Source organism: Pimephales promelas, chromosome 2 (genome assembly GCF_988280905.1).
Source record: "Pimephales promelas chromosome 2, fPimPro1.hap1.1, whole genome shotgun sequence".
Lineage (NCBI taxonomy): Eukaryota > Metazoa > Chordata > Actinopteri > Cypriniformes > Leuciscidae > Pimephales > Pimephales promelas.
This window is the reverse complement of record NC_142770.1, coordinates 30349606-30366584: the sequence shown is the minus strand read 5'-3', so window position 1 is coordinate 30366584 and position 16979 is coordinate 30349606.

Genomic DNA, 16979 nt, shown 5'->3' with positions numbered 1-16979 from the left:
ACACACACACACACACACACACACACACACACACACACACACAAATAAATACATGTAAATAAAAATACCAAAAAAAAAACATCAAATGTGTTTTTAGTCAGAGTATTATTTTATACAGAAACAAATTTGTAATTCAGATAAGAATAAAGTTAGTGTTTTAAAAATCTTAAGGAAAACAAATATATTGAAATATAGCACATGAATTTTAAATTCATTCAACTTCAATTACAAATACAATCTTACTTTTATTTAAAGCAATCTATACATTTAAAAGATGGGGGTTATATGCCTATTTTGTCATTTAAAAATATTGTTATGCAAAATTGTTATGCAAAAAGACAAGGACTTAGAAACAAGGACTTGTAGGAAAAATCACAGCCAGCCACACACACACACATAAACACAGACAACAGCCCTCCCCTCCCCACACAGACACACACACCCACACACACACAGAGAGAGAGAGAGAGAGAGAATCGCAGGGGAAATAAATCCATTCAAACTACAATATCTGACTTTCTGTTGCTCAGAGCGAATGACTTTAAATTGGAAAGTTGATCGGCTTGACGAGAACAATATACGTGGTAAGTTTTGTAACTGTAGGTAAATTGAGCAAAGTTATAACACACTTTATGTGTCCATTTTTAGTCATAAAATTCATTTCCTCGCCACGGCCAGACCGTTCTAGATATCAAAAATCCGTCCGGAATTGAGCATCCTCAATGTCTTGACTTCATGCACACCGAGTTTGGTTGTGATTGGTAAACACATGCATTGTGATTTGATGTATTTCTCCTAGGACAATTAATCAAACAACCCATAATTCATAATTCATAAATAACTTCCATTTGAACTGTCATAAAACTTAGAGCACGAAAGTTGTTTGGCCTGATGTGATCTATAATTGTACCGAGTTTCATATTAATTCATGCAAGCGTGTTTGATTTATGGACAAATGTTCGAATCCCAGTCCAGGGGGCGCTGTCGAGCCGCCCTGCCACGCCCGGTTACCAGCTTCAGCCCGGCCCTGATGGCCATGGGTTCTGACCCGTGTGCAAAGTTTCAAGAGTTTTCGAGGATGTTAAGGCCCCCGAAAATGCCAGAGAAGTCGCACACAGCAAATAAAGGGTTAAAATTAACCTGACAAGCCCCCCTCCTCTCACTCACACAGAGGGACACTGAGAGACTGGCAAAATTCTGAGATTTTCTCTACATTCAAACAAACATATCTGACTTTCTGTGGGTCCTAGTTAATGAGTGTCAATTAGAAAGTTGTCCGGCTCGAGGAGTACAATATACATACCGATTTTTGAAACTGTAGATAAAACTAACAACCCCACTTTTGTCAAAAGGTGGCGCTACTGAGCCCTCACCACGCCCGTTTCTGCAACTTTGCACATGTCTACTGGCTAATAAATGTGATGTGTCTGTCGAGTTTCATGCAATTTAAAGCATGCTAAGGGTCTCAAAAGCATCCTAAAAGCATCCTAAAAGAAGGGTAAAGTTTGATGCGTCGCCACGGCAACAGTTTCAAAGATATCAAGAATCCATTCACAGGTCTACATCTGCCGTATGTTTACATTATACATATGAAGTTTGAAGCAAATCGGGTAAAAATAAAAGGGTGATATCAAAGCATTTTGAAAGTGACACACTTCCTGCTGCCAGTTGGTGGCGCTATAACTTTGACTCACAATAGTCACATCCATGTGATCGTCCTCTTACAGCGAACATACTGCTGAAGTTTCATCAAGATCAGTTAATGTATGCTGAAGTTATAACAAACTTCCTGTTTCACATTTCTCGCCATGATTTCGTTTCCTCGCCACGGCCAAACCGTTCGAGATATCAAAAATCCCCACACAAGCTTTCATCCTCAATGTCTTGACTTCACGCTGACCGAGTATCGTCGAATTTGGATCAAAGCTCTAGGAGGAGTATTTCAAATACCATTGCGAGCGTTTTACAAACAAACCTCAATAGCCGACTTCCTGTTGGGCTGGGGTAAAAAGTAAAAGCGCGAGGTATAGATGAAACGATGAGATCAACATGCGTACCGAGTTTCATATTATTACATGCAAGCGTGTTTGAGTTATGGACCAAGTGTTCGGACCCCATTCCAGGGGGCGCTGACGAGCCCCCCTGCCACGCCCAGGTACCATCTTCAGCCCGGCTCTGATGGCCGCGGGTTCTGACCCATGTGCAAAGTTTCAAGAGTTTTCGAGCATGTTATGGGCCCCAAAAGTGCCCGAATAGTCGTAAGAAAAATAATAATAATAATAAATATAGCTGCGAGCAGCGATTGCGGGCCCAAGCCGGTGGCACCGCAACCCCGGTTCCTTAGTTACCTAAAAGCACCAGGGTGGCCATGCCACTGGCTTTGGCCCTTCATCGCGGATCACAGCTATATATATATATATATACATATATATATGAAGCCGGTGGCACCGCCACCCTGGTGCCTTTAGGTTTATTGTGCACGACATGCAAAATGTAACCCTGCTTTGACTGATGCAAGCTCTACAGCACAGTTTATAGTAAGAAAGAATATAGTAAGAAAGAAAAGTAAGCTGTTACTCTGAGATGGTTTGGGAAACAAACATTCATCATGTCGCATTGGTTTTAGTTACTTGTCCTCGAACAGAGCCCTAATCTGTTTATATTTCAGTTACACATTCTACATTGATTAAAAAAGAAAAATCAAATGTGTTTTTAATTCATACAGAAATAAAATATTTATAATTCAGCTGAGAATAAAGTTAGTTCAAATTTTAAGAAAAACAAATATATGATCTGAAATATAGCACATTCATTTTTAAATTCATTCAGGTTCAATTACCAAAAATACAATCTTAATTTAATTTAAAGCAAATAATAAATCTAAAATATATGGGTTATATGCATATTTTGTAAAAAAAGAAAAAAGAAAGAAAGATATATATCCAAAAACACAAGGCCTTAAACTTTAACAAGGGTGCAACTCTTATCACTACAACAAACATAGTCACACACACAAGTCAAGTCACTTACATTTTAGATGCAATATTGACTTTTTAGATGCAATATTGACTTTTTTCTGTTTCAGCAGAGAAAATAGTTAAACAAAGATCACAGCGACCTCAAAGCAATGTGTTTTCTCATTACTGAGACCCCGTTTACACCTGGTATTAAAATGCGATCTGTATCCAGATAAGTTATCCGGATAATAAAAAACGCATGTTAATGCAAGGTGTAAACGCGTTGTGATCGGATCGCGATCGGATCTGCCTGACCACATCTGGAGGTAGTCTGGCTCGCATTGTGTCCGGATCTTTACTAGGTGTAAACGCAATCTGGTTGTTGAAACCACATATGTATATTTTACTCCTCCCAAAAATGCTAAAAAATAAACGAGTGAGAGCGTGTTATATAGGCTATATGTCATGTTATAGCCTAGTCAGATGCGACACGCGACACGCATCACCGCAGATGAGCAGCTGAGCGTCTATTCAACGTGCAAACATCGCAAATAAAAGTGAAAGTAAGTCACAGACGCAGTTAACATATCTTCAAGTAAAGAAACGAAATTATCTTACCAGGCCTGTTGCCACTCTCTCTTATTGATGTCTCTGATTTGGAAATTAGCTGATGATCAATAAAATGCCGCTCAGATCTGTTGCTTTTGGTGGCGTGCAATCCAATAAATTTGCATATAACGCAGGAGGTGAAGATCGGATTTATATCCGTTTTGCAAAAACACATTTATGTGGCCAGGTGTAAATGGAATCAGTACTTATTATCCGGATAACTTATCTGGATACAGATCGCATTTTAATACCAGGTGTAAACGGGGTCTCAGCATTTTGAATCCATGACTCGTTCATTAAGACGGTCATCTGGCGACACCTTATGGTGATTTAGGGTTATGTTTAAAAGTATCGTTCTTTACAGCGATTTTTAATTGACTCCTGTTAAACCAATCTCGTAACATTATTGTGTAACCGATTTAATTTGATCAGCCTTACCTAGGGTAACAGCCCTATAGTGTCTTATTATTCTAAATTATTGAATTTATTGATCAAATTTACTAATGGAAAATGAAGCATACATTTATTAAGACTAGGCTGCCCTGCAGATTAGGCTACAATATGCAGATTTAAATATACCATTTATCAAATAATCTGTTTATTTTTAGGTTACACATTACATTGTTTAAAAAATAAAAATCAAATGTGACCCGCTCTGGCGAAATGAGTTGGAAGTTGCAACCTTCCATTTTAAGATATGGGCCGATTATGTGGAAAAACCATGAAATAAAAAAAAAAATATATATATATATATATATATATATATATATTTGCTAATTTCAAAGAACAGACATTCAAAAATAATCTCACAGGGTTTCGTAGTCGAGATAATTGAGTAAAGGTATTTAAATAACGATTAAAGTTGTCAAAGCTTTAAATTCGCTGAAATAAACATTGCTCTTCTCAACTCCCCTCGTCACCTCTGAGCATTTCCTATCCCCTGAAACGTTGAACTCACTGGAGGCTTCTAACCTAAACTGCGTGAGTATATTTATCTGCAAGAAGAATATAGCCTATGTAAGGCTGTAACGATCGCGACACTCAGATCCACGAACCTGTGTCGCGGTGTGAGAAGACAGAATCACGACACCGACACGTCCCTTCAACTCCCGAAGTTATCCTTCACGCCCAGACCCAATGCTAGACAACATCTTTAAATTACTATTAGTATTATTTGAAGTTAACATTATAAAATACGTAGACTTACACCACAAAACTTAAATTATTACTAAATTTTTTAAAATTGGGCAATTTCAGCATTATGGAGGAGATCCAATTCCCAGATAATTAAATAGTTTAATAAATTGGCCTATGTGAACCACACTGCACAAACCAAAAGTAATACTCACCGGATGAAGAAGGGTTGACTCTCTCCAGAACATAAAATCTTTATTTTATTTTCCGTGTTCGCATTTATGAGGAAAAACAATCCGAACGTGACCGTTCTCTGGAAGCAGCACTAAAACTTTCACATAGCTTAAACATGCAAGCACAAAGCCTTTCTTTAAAGTAAATTTCGTTTTAAAATAATTATCTTAATTTAAATCAATGTTTCATCAACCAATTACTAGGATTTAATAATAAGAAATAAATTGCAGACAATAGGCTAGGCCTAATCACGACGCGGAGACGAAGTCTCATGAACCGAAAGTCAGCGTATAAGGTATCCTCACAGACATATATATTGAAATGTCTACTTTTAAAGACAACCATTCAAAATGAAAGAAAACAGACTGCTCTCTGCTTATGTGGGCTAAAACTGAATTTCTCTCTGACTCCTCTTCAATCTTTCTGATTTTAGAACATTTTTGTAAAAGTGACTTTTTAATTATTTATTTCAAAAAAATTAAAAATAAGTTGAGTTTCAGCCTCGTTAAATTGCATTTATATGTTAATCTATTTGGTCAAATTAAGCTATATAAAATAAATAGTTTATCCCTTAAAATGCTATGGATTTTGAAAGATAGGGCCTATCAAAAAAAAAAAAAAAAAAAAAAAAAAAAAAAAACGGGCAAAAAAACTTTAAAAGCGATTTTCTTAGGTTTTCAATTGGAAAAAAAGGGCAGACGACCAGAATTCAAATCTGTATATCTTTACAACCATTCAAGGTATGACCAAGGTATCATTTGAAAGCGTACAGTGTCCTCTTTCCATTAATATCAAAATCTCAATTTTTAAATTTGGGTCACTGTGACTAATTTTGCTGGATCAGGTCGGTCACAAATGTGTTTTTTATTGTAGTATTATTTTATACAGAAATACATTATAATTATATATAATATACAAAATATAACCGTGGGCGCGATTAAACAGTGTTACAATAAAACTCAACATTGTGTTTTTTAAAAATAAATTCAAATAATAGCCTACAAATCCCGAAATTGCGCTAATTTTAAAATTAAACTAAAACTCATGGCTGCACAAGCATTCATAACTGTGCGCGCCATCAGCGAGGAACCAGCAGAACAGAGTGAACGTTCATTCTGTTTAGTTCAATCCTACTTAATAGGAATTTATTTAAAATGCTTGCTCTACTCCACAACATTAATGTCTTGTGCGGATATCTGTATTTTGACTTTCGGTTTTAAGTAAGCGATTTAAAAGTTCCCGAGTCCCAGCGGAGTCACACGTTGATTAACCGGTGGGAATATACACAATAGGCCTACCTGATATTGAACACAAGAGGGCAGTATAGCACTACGTATGACTCAGATTATTTTTTCTTCTTCTGAATTTTACAACCTGGCTGTTTTTGAACGTAAACATAATTCTTAAATGAAAAAAGGGAAAAACTGCTTTAATTATAATATTTGTATAATTTAATTTAGAAACAAATGATGTATAATTACATTTTTAGAAGATATGAGGCTTTTAGTGTTTACTTTTTTGACATTACTTTAATCTTTTGCCAAAGTTGCACATGCCTACTGGCTAATAAATGTGATGTATCTGTCGAGCTATCTGTATCTATCTGTTTCAAGCAATTTCAAGCATGCTAAGAGTCCCAAAAGTATCAAAAAAGAATGTTAAAGTTTGATTTGTTGCCATAGCAACAGTATCAAAGATATCAAGAATCCATTCACAGGTCTACATCTGCTGTATTTTTACATTATACAGATGAAGTTTGAAGCAAATCGGTTAAAAATAAGAGGGTGATATCAAAGCATTTTGAAAGTGACACACTTCCTGCTGCCAGTTGGTGGCGCTATAACTTTGACTCACAATAGTCACATCCATGTGATCGTCCTCTTACAGTGAACACACTGCTGAAGTTTCATCAAGATCAGTTAATGTATGCTGAAGTTATAACACACTTCCTGTTTCACGTTTCTCGCCATAATTTTGTTTCCTCGCCACGGCCAAACCGTTCGAGATATCAAAAATCCCCTCGCAAACTTTCATCCTCAATGCCTTGACTTCATGCTGACCGAGTTTCGTGCCGTGTGTTTGAATTCTCTAGGAGGAGTATTGCACATTCCACTGCGAGCGTTTTACAAACAAACCTCAATAGCCGACTTCCTGTTTGGCTGGGGTAAAAAGTAAGAGCGTGAGGTATAGATGAAACGATGAGATCAACATGTGTACCGAGTTTCATATTATTACATGCAAGCGTGTTTGATTTATGGACCAAGTGTTCGGACCCCGTTCCAGGGGGCGCTGTCTAGCCCCCCTGCCACACCCAGGTACCATCTTCAGCCCGGCTCTGATGGCTGTGGGATCTGACCTGTGTGCAAAGTTTCAAGAGTTTTCAAACCCGTTAAGGGCCCCAAAAGCCGCTAAGAGTCTCAAAATCATAAAAAAAAAGAATTTTAAAGTTTGATGCGTTGCCACGGCAACAGTATCAAAGATATCAAGAATCCATTCACAGGTCTTCATCTGCTATGTATTTACATTATACAGATTAAGTTTGAAGCACATCGGGTAAAAATAAAAGGGTGAGTTCAAAGCATTTTGAAAGTGACACACTTCCTGCTACCAGTTGGTGGCGCTATAACTTTGACTCACAATAGTCACATCCATGTGATCGTCCTCTTACAGCAAACACACTGCTGAAGTTTCATCAAGATCAGTTAATGTATGCTGAAGTTATAACACACTTCCTGTTTTACGTTTCTCGCCATAATTTCGTTTCCTCGCCATGGCCAAACCGTTCGAGATATCAAAAATCCCCTCGCAAACTTTCATCGTCAATGCCTTGACTTCATGCTGACCGAGTTTCGTGCCGTGTGTTTGAATTCTCTAGGAGTAGTACTTCAAATTCCATTGCGAGTGTTTTATGAACAACCCTAAATAACCGACTTCCTGTTGGGCTGGGGTAAAAAGTAATAGTATGAGGTATATATGAACGATGAGATCAACATGTGTACCGAGTTTCATATTATTACATACAAGCGTATTTGAGTTATGGACCAAGTTTTCGGACCCCGTTCCAGGGGGCGCTGTCTAGTCCCCCTGCCACGCCCGGGTACCATCTTCAGCCAGGCCCTGATGGCCGCGGGTTCTGACCCGTGTGCTAAGTTTCAAGAGTTTTTGAGCATGTTTAGGGCCCCAAAAGTGCCCGAATAGTCGTATAAATAATAATAATAATAATAAATATAGCTGCGAGCAGCGATGGCGGGCCCAAGCCGGTGGCACCGCAACCCCGGCTCCTTTAGTTACCTAAAGTCACCGGGGTGGCGGTGCCAAAGGCTTTGGCCCTTTCATGATTAAATGTTAAAACGGCTTGCCATAGTCTGTCATTTTGACTAGTCACAATTATGTTACAGATATCTTAAATGATAATACAAACTATCCAAAATGTAATTACGACTAGACAGAAAGACATTGTTGATATCTACAATGTTAATTTCCGGATAGGCAAACTTAGCTTTTAAATGTTAAAGGGGCTTGCCATACACGGACGTAGGCTCAGAGAGAGTCTCACCATATTCAAACCAAAATATCTGACTTCCTCTTGGTCTGAGCTAATGACTATGAATTAGAAAGTTGTCTGGCTTGAGGAGTACAATGTATATAACGATTTTTGTAACTGTAGATAAAAATAACAACCCCACTTTTGTCAAAAGGTGGTGCTATTTAGTCCCTGCACCATGCCCGTTTCTGAAACTTTGCACATGTCTACTGGCTAATAAATGTGATGTGTCTGTTGAGTTTCATGCAATTTCAAGCATGCTAAGAGTCTCAAAAGCATCCTAAAATAATTTCAAAGTTTGAAGCTTTGCCACGGCAACAGTTTAAAAGATATCAAGAATCCATTCACAGGTCTACATCTACCGTATGTTTACATTATACAGATGAAGTTTTTCATCTGTTTTTCATCATTATACAGATGAAGTTTTTCATCTGTTTACATTATACAGATGAAGTTTTTCATTCATATTATTACATGCAAGTGTGTTTGATTTATGGACCAAGTTTTCGGACCCCGTTCCAGGGGGCGCTGTCTAGCCCCCCTGCCACGCCTAGGTACCATCTTCAGCCCAGGCCTGATGGCTGTGGGATATGACCTGTGTGCAAAGTTTCAAGAGTTTTCAAACCCGTTAAGGGCCTCAAAAGCCATTAAGAGTCTCAAAATCATCAAAAAAAAAGAATTTTAAAGTTTGATGCGTTGCCACGGCAACAGTATCAAAGATATCAAGAATCCATTCACAGGTCTTCATCTGCAATGTATTTACATTATACAGATGAAGTTTGAAGCAAATCGGGTAAAAATAAGAGGTTGATTTCAAAGCATTTTGAAAGTGACACACTTCCTGCTGCCAGTTGGTGGCGCTATAACTTTGACTCGAAATAGTCACATCCATGGGATCGTCCTCTTACAGCGAACACACTGATGAAGTTTCATCAAGATATGTTAATGTATGCTGAAGTTATAACACACTTCCTGTTTCACGTTTCTCGCCATAATTTCGTTTCCTCGCCACGGCCAAACCGTTTGAGATATCAAAAATCCCCTCACAAACTTTCATCCTCAATGTCTTGACTTCTTGCACACCGAGTTTGGTTGTGATTGGTAAACATATGCGTTGTAATTTGATGTATTTCTCCTAGGACAACTATTCAAACAACCCATAATTCTCAACTTCCATTTTAATTGTCGTAAAACTTAGAGCACGAAAGTTGTTTGGCCTGATGTGATCTATAATTGTACCGAGTTTCATATTAATTCACGCAAGTGTGTTTGATTTATGGACAAATGTTCGAATCCCAGTCCAGGGGGCGCTGTCGAGCCGCCCTGCCACGCCCGATGACCAGCTTCAGCCCGGCCCTGATGGCCATGGGTTCTGACCCGTGTGCAAAGTTTCAAGAGTTTTAGAGGATGTTAAGGCCCCCGAAAATGCCAGAGAAGTCGCACACAGCAAATAAAGGGTTAAAATTAACCTGACAGGCGCCCCTCCTCTCACTCACACAGAGAGACACTGAGAGACTGGCAAAATTCTAAGATTTTCTCTACATTCAAACAAAGATATCTGACTTTCTGTGGGTCCTAGCTAATGAGTGTCAATTAGAAAGTTGTCCGGCTCGAGGAGTACAATATACATACCGATTTTTGTAACTGTAGATAAAACTAACAACCCCACTTTTGTCAAAAGGTGGCGCTACTGAGCCCTCACCACGCCCGTTTCTGAAACTTTGCACGTGTCCACTGGCTAATAAATGTGATGTGTCTGTTGAGTTTCATGCAATTTCAAGCATTCTAAGGGTCTCAAAAGCATCCTAAAAGAATGGTAAAGTTTGCTGCATCGCCACGGCAACAGTTTCAAAGATATCAAGAATCCATTCACAGGTCTACATCTGCCTTATGTTTACATTATACAGATGAAGTTTGAAGCAAATCGGGTAAAAATAAAAGGGTGATATCAAAGCATTTTGAAAGTGACACACTTCCTGCTGCCAGTTGGTGGCGCTATAACTTTGACTCACAATAGTCACATCCATGTGATCGTCCTCTTACAGCGAACACACTGCTGAAGTTTCATCAAGATCAGTTAATGTATGCTGAAGTTATAACACACTTCCTGTTTCACGTTTCTCGCCATAATTTCGTTTCCTCGCCACGGCCAAACCGTTCGAGATATCAAAAATCCCCTCGCAAACTTTCATCCTCAATGCCTTGACTTCATGCTGACCGAGTTTCGTGCCGTGTGTTTGAATTCTCTAGGAGGAGTATTGCACATTCCATTGCGAGCGTTTTACAAACAAACCTCAATAGCCGACTTCCTGTTTGGCTGGGGTAAAAAGTAAGAGTGTGAGGTATAGATGAAACGATGAGATCAACATGTGTACCGAGTTTCATATTATTACATTCAATCGTGTTTGATTTATGGACCAAGTGTTCGGACCCCGTTCCAGGGGGCGCTGTCTAGACCCCCTGCCACACCCAGGTACCATCTTCAGCCCGGCTCTGATGGCTGTGGGATCTGACCTGTGTGCAAAGTTTCAAGAGTTTTCAAACCCGTTAAGGGCCCCAAAAGCCGCTAAGAGTCTCAAAATCATCAAAAAAAAGAATTTTAAAGTTTGATGCGTTGCCACGGCAACAGTATCAAAGATATCAAGAATCCATTCACAGGTCTTCATCTGCTATGTATTTACATTATACAGATTAAGTTTGAAGCAAATCGGGTAAAAATAAGAGGGTGATTTCAAAGCATTTTGAAAGTGACACACTTCCTGCTGCCAGTTGGTGGCGCTATAACTTTGACTCACAATATTCACATCCATGTGATCGTCCTCTTACAGCAAACAAACTGCTGAAGTTTCATCAAGATCAGTTAATGTATGCTGAAGTTCTGACACACTTCCTGTTTCACGATTCTCGCCATAATTTCGTTTCCTCGCCACGGCCAAACCGTTCGAGATATCAAAAATCCCCTCGCAAACTTTCATCCTCAATGCCTTGACTTCATGCTGACCGAGTTTCGTGCCGTGTGTTTGAATTCTCTAGGAGGAGTACTTCAAATTCCATTGCGAGTGTTTTATGAACAACCCTAAATAACCGACTTCCTGTTGGGCTGGGGTAAAAAGTAATAGTTTGAGGTATATATGAACGATGAGATCAACATGTGCACCGAGTTTCATATTATTACATGCAAGCGTGTTTGATTTATGGACCAAGTTTTCGGACCCCGTTCCAGGGGGCGCTGTCTAGCCCCCCTGCCACGCCCGGGTACCATCTTCAGCCCGGCCCTGATGGCCGCGGATTCTGACCCGTGTGCAAAGTTTCAAGAGTTTTTGAGCATGTTAAGGGCCCCAAAAGTGCCCAAATAGTCGTATAAATAATAATAATAATAATAATAATAATAATAAATATAGCTGCGAGCAGCGATGGCGGGCCCAAGCCGGTGGCACCGCAACCCCGGTTCCTTTAGTTACCTAAAGGCACCCAGGTGGCGGTGCCGAAGGCTTTGGCCCTTTCATGATTAAATGTTAAAACGGCTTGCCATACTCTGTCATTTCGACTAGTCACAGTTATGTTACAGATATCTTAAATGATAATACAAACTATCCAAAATGTAATTACGAATAGACAGAAAGACGTTGATGATATCTACAATGTTAATTCCGGACAGGCAAACTTAGCTTTTAAATGTTAAAAGGGCTTGCCATACAGGGACGTAGGCTCAGAGAGAGGCTCACCATATTCAAACCAAAATATCTGACTTCCTCTTGGTCCGAGCTAATGACTATGTATTAGAAAGTTGTCCGGCTTGAGGAGTACAATGTATATAGCGATTTTTGTAACTGTAGATAAAACTAACAACCCCACTTTTGTCAAAAGGTGGCGCTATTTAGTCCTTGCACTATGCCCGTTTCTGAAACTTTGCACATGTCTACTGGCTAATAAATGTGATGTATCTGTTGAGTTTCAAGCAATTTCAATTTCAATTTCAATTTGACTGTTGAAAAGAAGTGCGCCGATTAGATTCTCAGGATCGGTATCGGCTCTGACACTGCCATCTTTGACGAGGCTGATTCAAATTCTATATTGTGCATATATACTATTCTATGTTAGGCACAAAGGCACAAAAACTTTCTAAAGTACCATAAAGTTTTGTGTACTGTATTATTAGTATTCTGAAGCTATTATGTGATATAGAAATTAATATTTAAGTCATTAAATTCAAGAACACAAACTTTTCCCTCTCTGCGCCTGTCAGTCATTCTCCATTCAGCATTCAAACAGCACGTCACATTCGGTTACAGTCAATGATGAAACGATCTTCAAGATGATTGAATGTTAATCCTATTATACTGGATCTTTAAGATAAAGGTCTAAAGGTCTATATTTTCGAATGAAGAAACTTTTTCTTGCTGGACTTTATTGCTGTAACTTAATCGTGTTACTTTCTACCGGGTGTCGGACGCTGTCGGTTAGATCACAACACTAGAGTCAGAGCACTATAATTGTTCTTCACGCACACAGTAACTGAAATTTAAAACCTTTAAAAGAAAAGGCTCAATAAACTATTGCATAGATAGATAATGTATAATACACTGTTCATAAATATGTATTTCCTTTGTGCTTTGAACTTTTCAATATGGACTCACTGCGCTGTAACTTCATGTGGCTTCAAGCACATCATTCTCCGCTCGGGATGCACATAAGTGCTTTGTGCTGCACCGTATTGGAGCCGTAATATCATAATGCAGTGACGTAATGACAGATTATTAATTGCCTTTCAATTATATGTTGCTGCGTCATTAAACATCTGTCCTATGCATTTCAAACATTTATAGCAGCCATGGCTATATGTTTTTATGATTTTTGTTATCTTGTTTTTCATGAATGTATTTTTCAAAAATAAGAGCAATGTGTATTATCTATTATTAATATGGTTTATAATAGCATTTTTGTCATAGATTATGACAAAGTAATCATATGATCCACCAGCGAGGAACCAGCAGAACAGAGTGAACATTCTTTCTGTTTAGTTCAATCCTACTTAATAGGAATTTATTTAAAATGCTCGCTCTACTCCACACCATTAATGTCTTGTGCGGACATCTGTATTTTGACTTTCGGTTTTAAGTAAGCGATTTAAAAGCTCCCAAGTCCCAGCGGAGTCACACGTTGATTAACCGGTGGGAATATACACAATAGGCCTAACATTACCTGATACTGAACACAAGAGGGCAGTATAGCACTACGTATGACTCAGATTATTATTTTTTTATGAATTTTACAACAATTCTGGCTGTTTTTGAACGTAAACATAATTCTTAAATGAAAAAAAGGAAAAATTGGGGAAGTTATAATATTTGTATAATTTAATTTAGAAACAAATGATGTATAATTACATTTTTAGAAGATATGAGGCTTTTAGTGTTTACTTTTTTGACATTACTTTAATCTTTTGCCATAGTTGCACATGTCTACTGGCTAATAAATGTGATGTATCTGTTGAGTTTCAAGCAATTTCAAGCATGCTAAGAGTCCCAAAAGCATCAAAAAAGAATGTTAAAGTTTGATTCGTTGCCACGGCAACAGTATCAAAGATATCAAAAATTCTTTCACAGGTCTACATCTGCCGTGTATTTACATTATACAGATGAAGTTTGAAGCAAATCGGTTAAAAATAAGAGAGTGGTTTCAAAGCATTTTGAAAGTGACACACTTCCTGCTGCCAGTTGGTGGCGCTATAACTTTGACTCACAATAGTCACATCCATGTGATCGGTCTCTTACAGCGAAAACACTGCTGAAGTTTCATCAAGATCAGTTAATGTATGCTGAAGTTATAACACACATCCTGTTTCATGTTTCTCGCCATAATTTCGTTTCCTCGCCACGGCCAAACCGTTCGAGATATAAAAAATCCCTTGGCACCTTTTCATCCTTAATGTCTTGACTTCACGCTGATCGAGTTTTGTCGAATTTGGTTCAGTGCTCTAGGAGCAATACTTTAAATTCCATTGCATGTGTTTTAAACACAACCCTAAATAGCCGTCTTCCTGTTGGGCTGGGGTAAAAAGTAAGAGTGTGAAGTAGGCTATATATGAAACGATGAGATCTATATGTGTACCAAGTTTCATATTATTACATGCAAGTGTGTTTGATTTATGGACCAAATTTTCAGACCAAGTTTATTGACCAAGTTAATCTGATTAATAAACTAATTATATAAAACTATTGTCAATTCACTACAATTAAACTAGTTATATGCCTTTACTTATAAAAAATAAAAATAAAAACTTATTTAAAAAATACCAGGCTTGAGAAATGTATTTTCTTTATGCAGGTCATACACACAGCAGTGAAATGGTTAAGCCCCCTCCCCCTGCACACACACACTCAGACAGATACACACACACATAGACAGCCAAAGACAAAGAGACATGTAGGCTCAGAGTGACCATATTCAAACAAAAATATCTGAGTTTCTGTGGGTCCTAGCTAATAAGTGTAAATTAGAAAGTTGTCCGGCTCGAGGAGTACAATATACATACCAATTTTTGTAACTCTAGTTAAAACTAACAACCCCACTTTTGTCAAAAGGTGGCGCTACTGAGCCCTCACCACGCCCGTTTCTGAAACTTTGCACATGTCTACTGGCTAATAAATGTGATGTGTCTGTCGAGTTTCATGCATTTTGAAGCATGCTAAGGGTCTCAAAAGCATCCTAAAAGCATCCTAAAAGAAGAGTAAAGTTTGATGCGTCGCCACGGCAACAGTTTCAAAGATATCAAGAATCCATTCACAGGTCTACATCTGCCGTATGTTTACATTATACAGATGAAGTTTGAAGCAAATCGGGTAAAAATAAAAGGGTGATATCAAAGCATTTTGAAAGTGACACACTTCCTGCTGCCAGTTGGTGGCGCTATAACTTTGACTCACAATAGTCACATCCATGTGATCGTCCTCTTACAGCGAACACACTGCTGAAGTTTCATCAAGATCAGTTAATGTATGCTGAAGTTATAACACACTTCCTGTTTCATGTTTCTCGCCATGATTTCGTTTCCTCGCCACGGCCAAACCGTTCGAGATATCAAAAATCCCCTCGCAAACTTTCATCCTCAATGCCTTGACTTCATGCTGACCGAGTTTCGTGCCGTGTGTTCGAATTCTCTAGGAGGAGTATTGCAAATTCCATTGCGAGTGTTTTATGAACAACCCTAAATAACCGACTTCCTGTTGGGCTGGGGTAAAAAGTAATAGTATGAGGTATATATGAACGATGAGATCAACATGTGTACCGAGTTTCATATTATTACATACAAGCGTGTTTGAGTTATGGACCAAGTTTTCGGACCCCGTTCCAGGGGGCGCTGTCTAGCCCCCCTGCCACGCCCGGGTACCATCTTCAGCCCGGCCCTGATGGCCGCGGGTTCTGACCCGTGTGCAAAGTTTCAAGAGTTTTTGAGCATGTTAAGGGCCCCAAAAGTGCCCGAATAGTCGTATAAATAATAATAATAATAATAATAATAATAATAATAATCCTAAGGAAAACAATAGGGCCTTCGCCCTTTCAGGGCTTGGGCCCTAATAATCGTTAGGAAAACAATAGGGCCTTCGCCCTTTCAGGGCTTGGGCCCTAATAATAATAATAATAATCCTAAGGAAAACAATAGGGCCTTCGCCCTTTCAGGGCTTGGGCCCTAATAATAGAAAAGAATAATCCTAAGGAAAACAATAGGGCCTTCGCCCTTTCAGGGCTTGGGCCCTAATAATAATAGAAAAGAATAATCCTAAGGAAAACAATAGGGCCTTCGCCCTTTCAGGGCTTGGGCCCTAATAATCGTTAGGAAAACAATAGGGCCTTCGCCCTTTCAGGGCTTGGGCCCTAATAATCCTAAGGAAAACAATAGGGCCTTCGCCCTTTCAGGGCTTGGGCCCTAATAATAATAATAGAAAAGAATAATCCTAAGGAAAACAATAGGGCCTTCGCCCTTTCAGGGCTTGGGCCCTAATAATAATAGAAAAGAATAATCCTAAGGAAAACAATAGGGCCTTCGCCCTTTCAGGGCTTGGGCCCTAAATATAGCTGCGAGCAGCGATGGCGGGCCCAAGCCGGTGGCACCGCAACCCCGGTTCCTTAGTTACCTAAAAGCACCAGGGTGGCCATGCCACTGGCTTTGGCCCTTCATCGCGGATCACAGCTATATATATATATATATATATATATATATATACTGTATATATACATATATATATGAAGCCGGTGGCACCGCCACCCTGGTGCCTTTAGGTTTATTGTGCACGACATGCAAAATGTAACCCTGCTTTGACTGATGCAAGCTCTACAGCACAGTTTATAGTAAGAAAGAATATAGTAAGAAAGAAAAGTAAGCTGTTACTCTGAGATGGTTTGGGAAACAAACATTCATCATGTCGCATTGGTTTTAGTTACTTGTCCTCGAACAGAGCCCTAATCTGTTTATATTTCAGTTACACATTCTACATTGATTA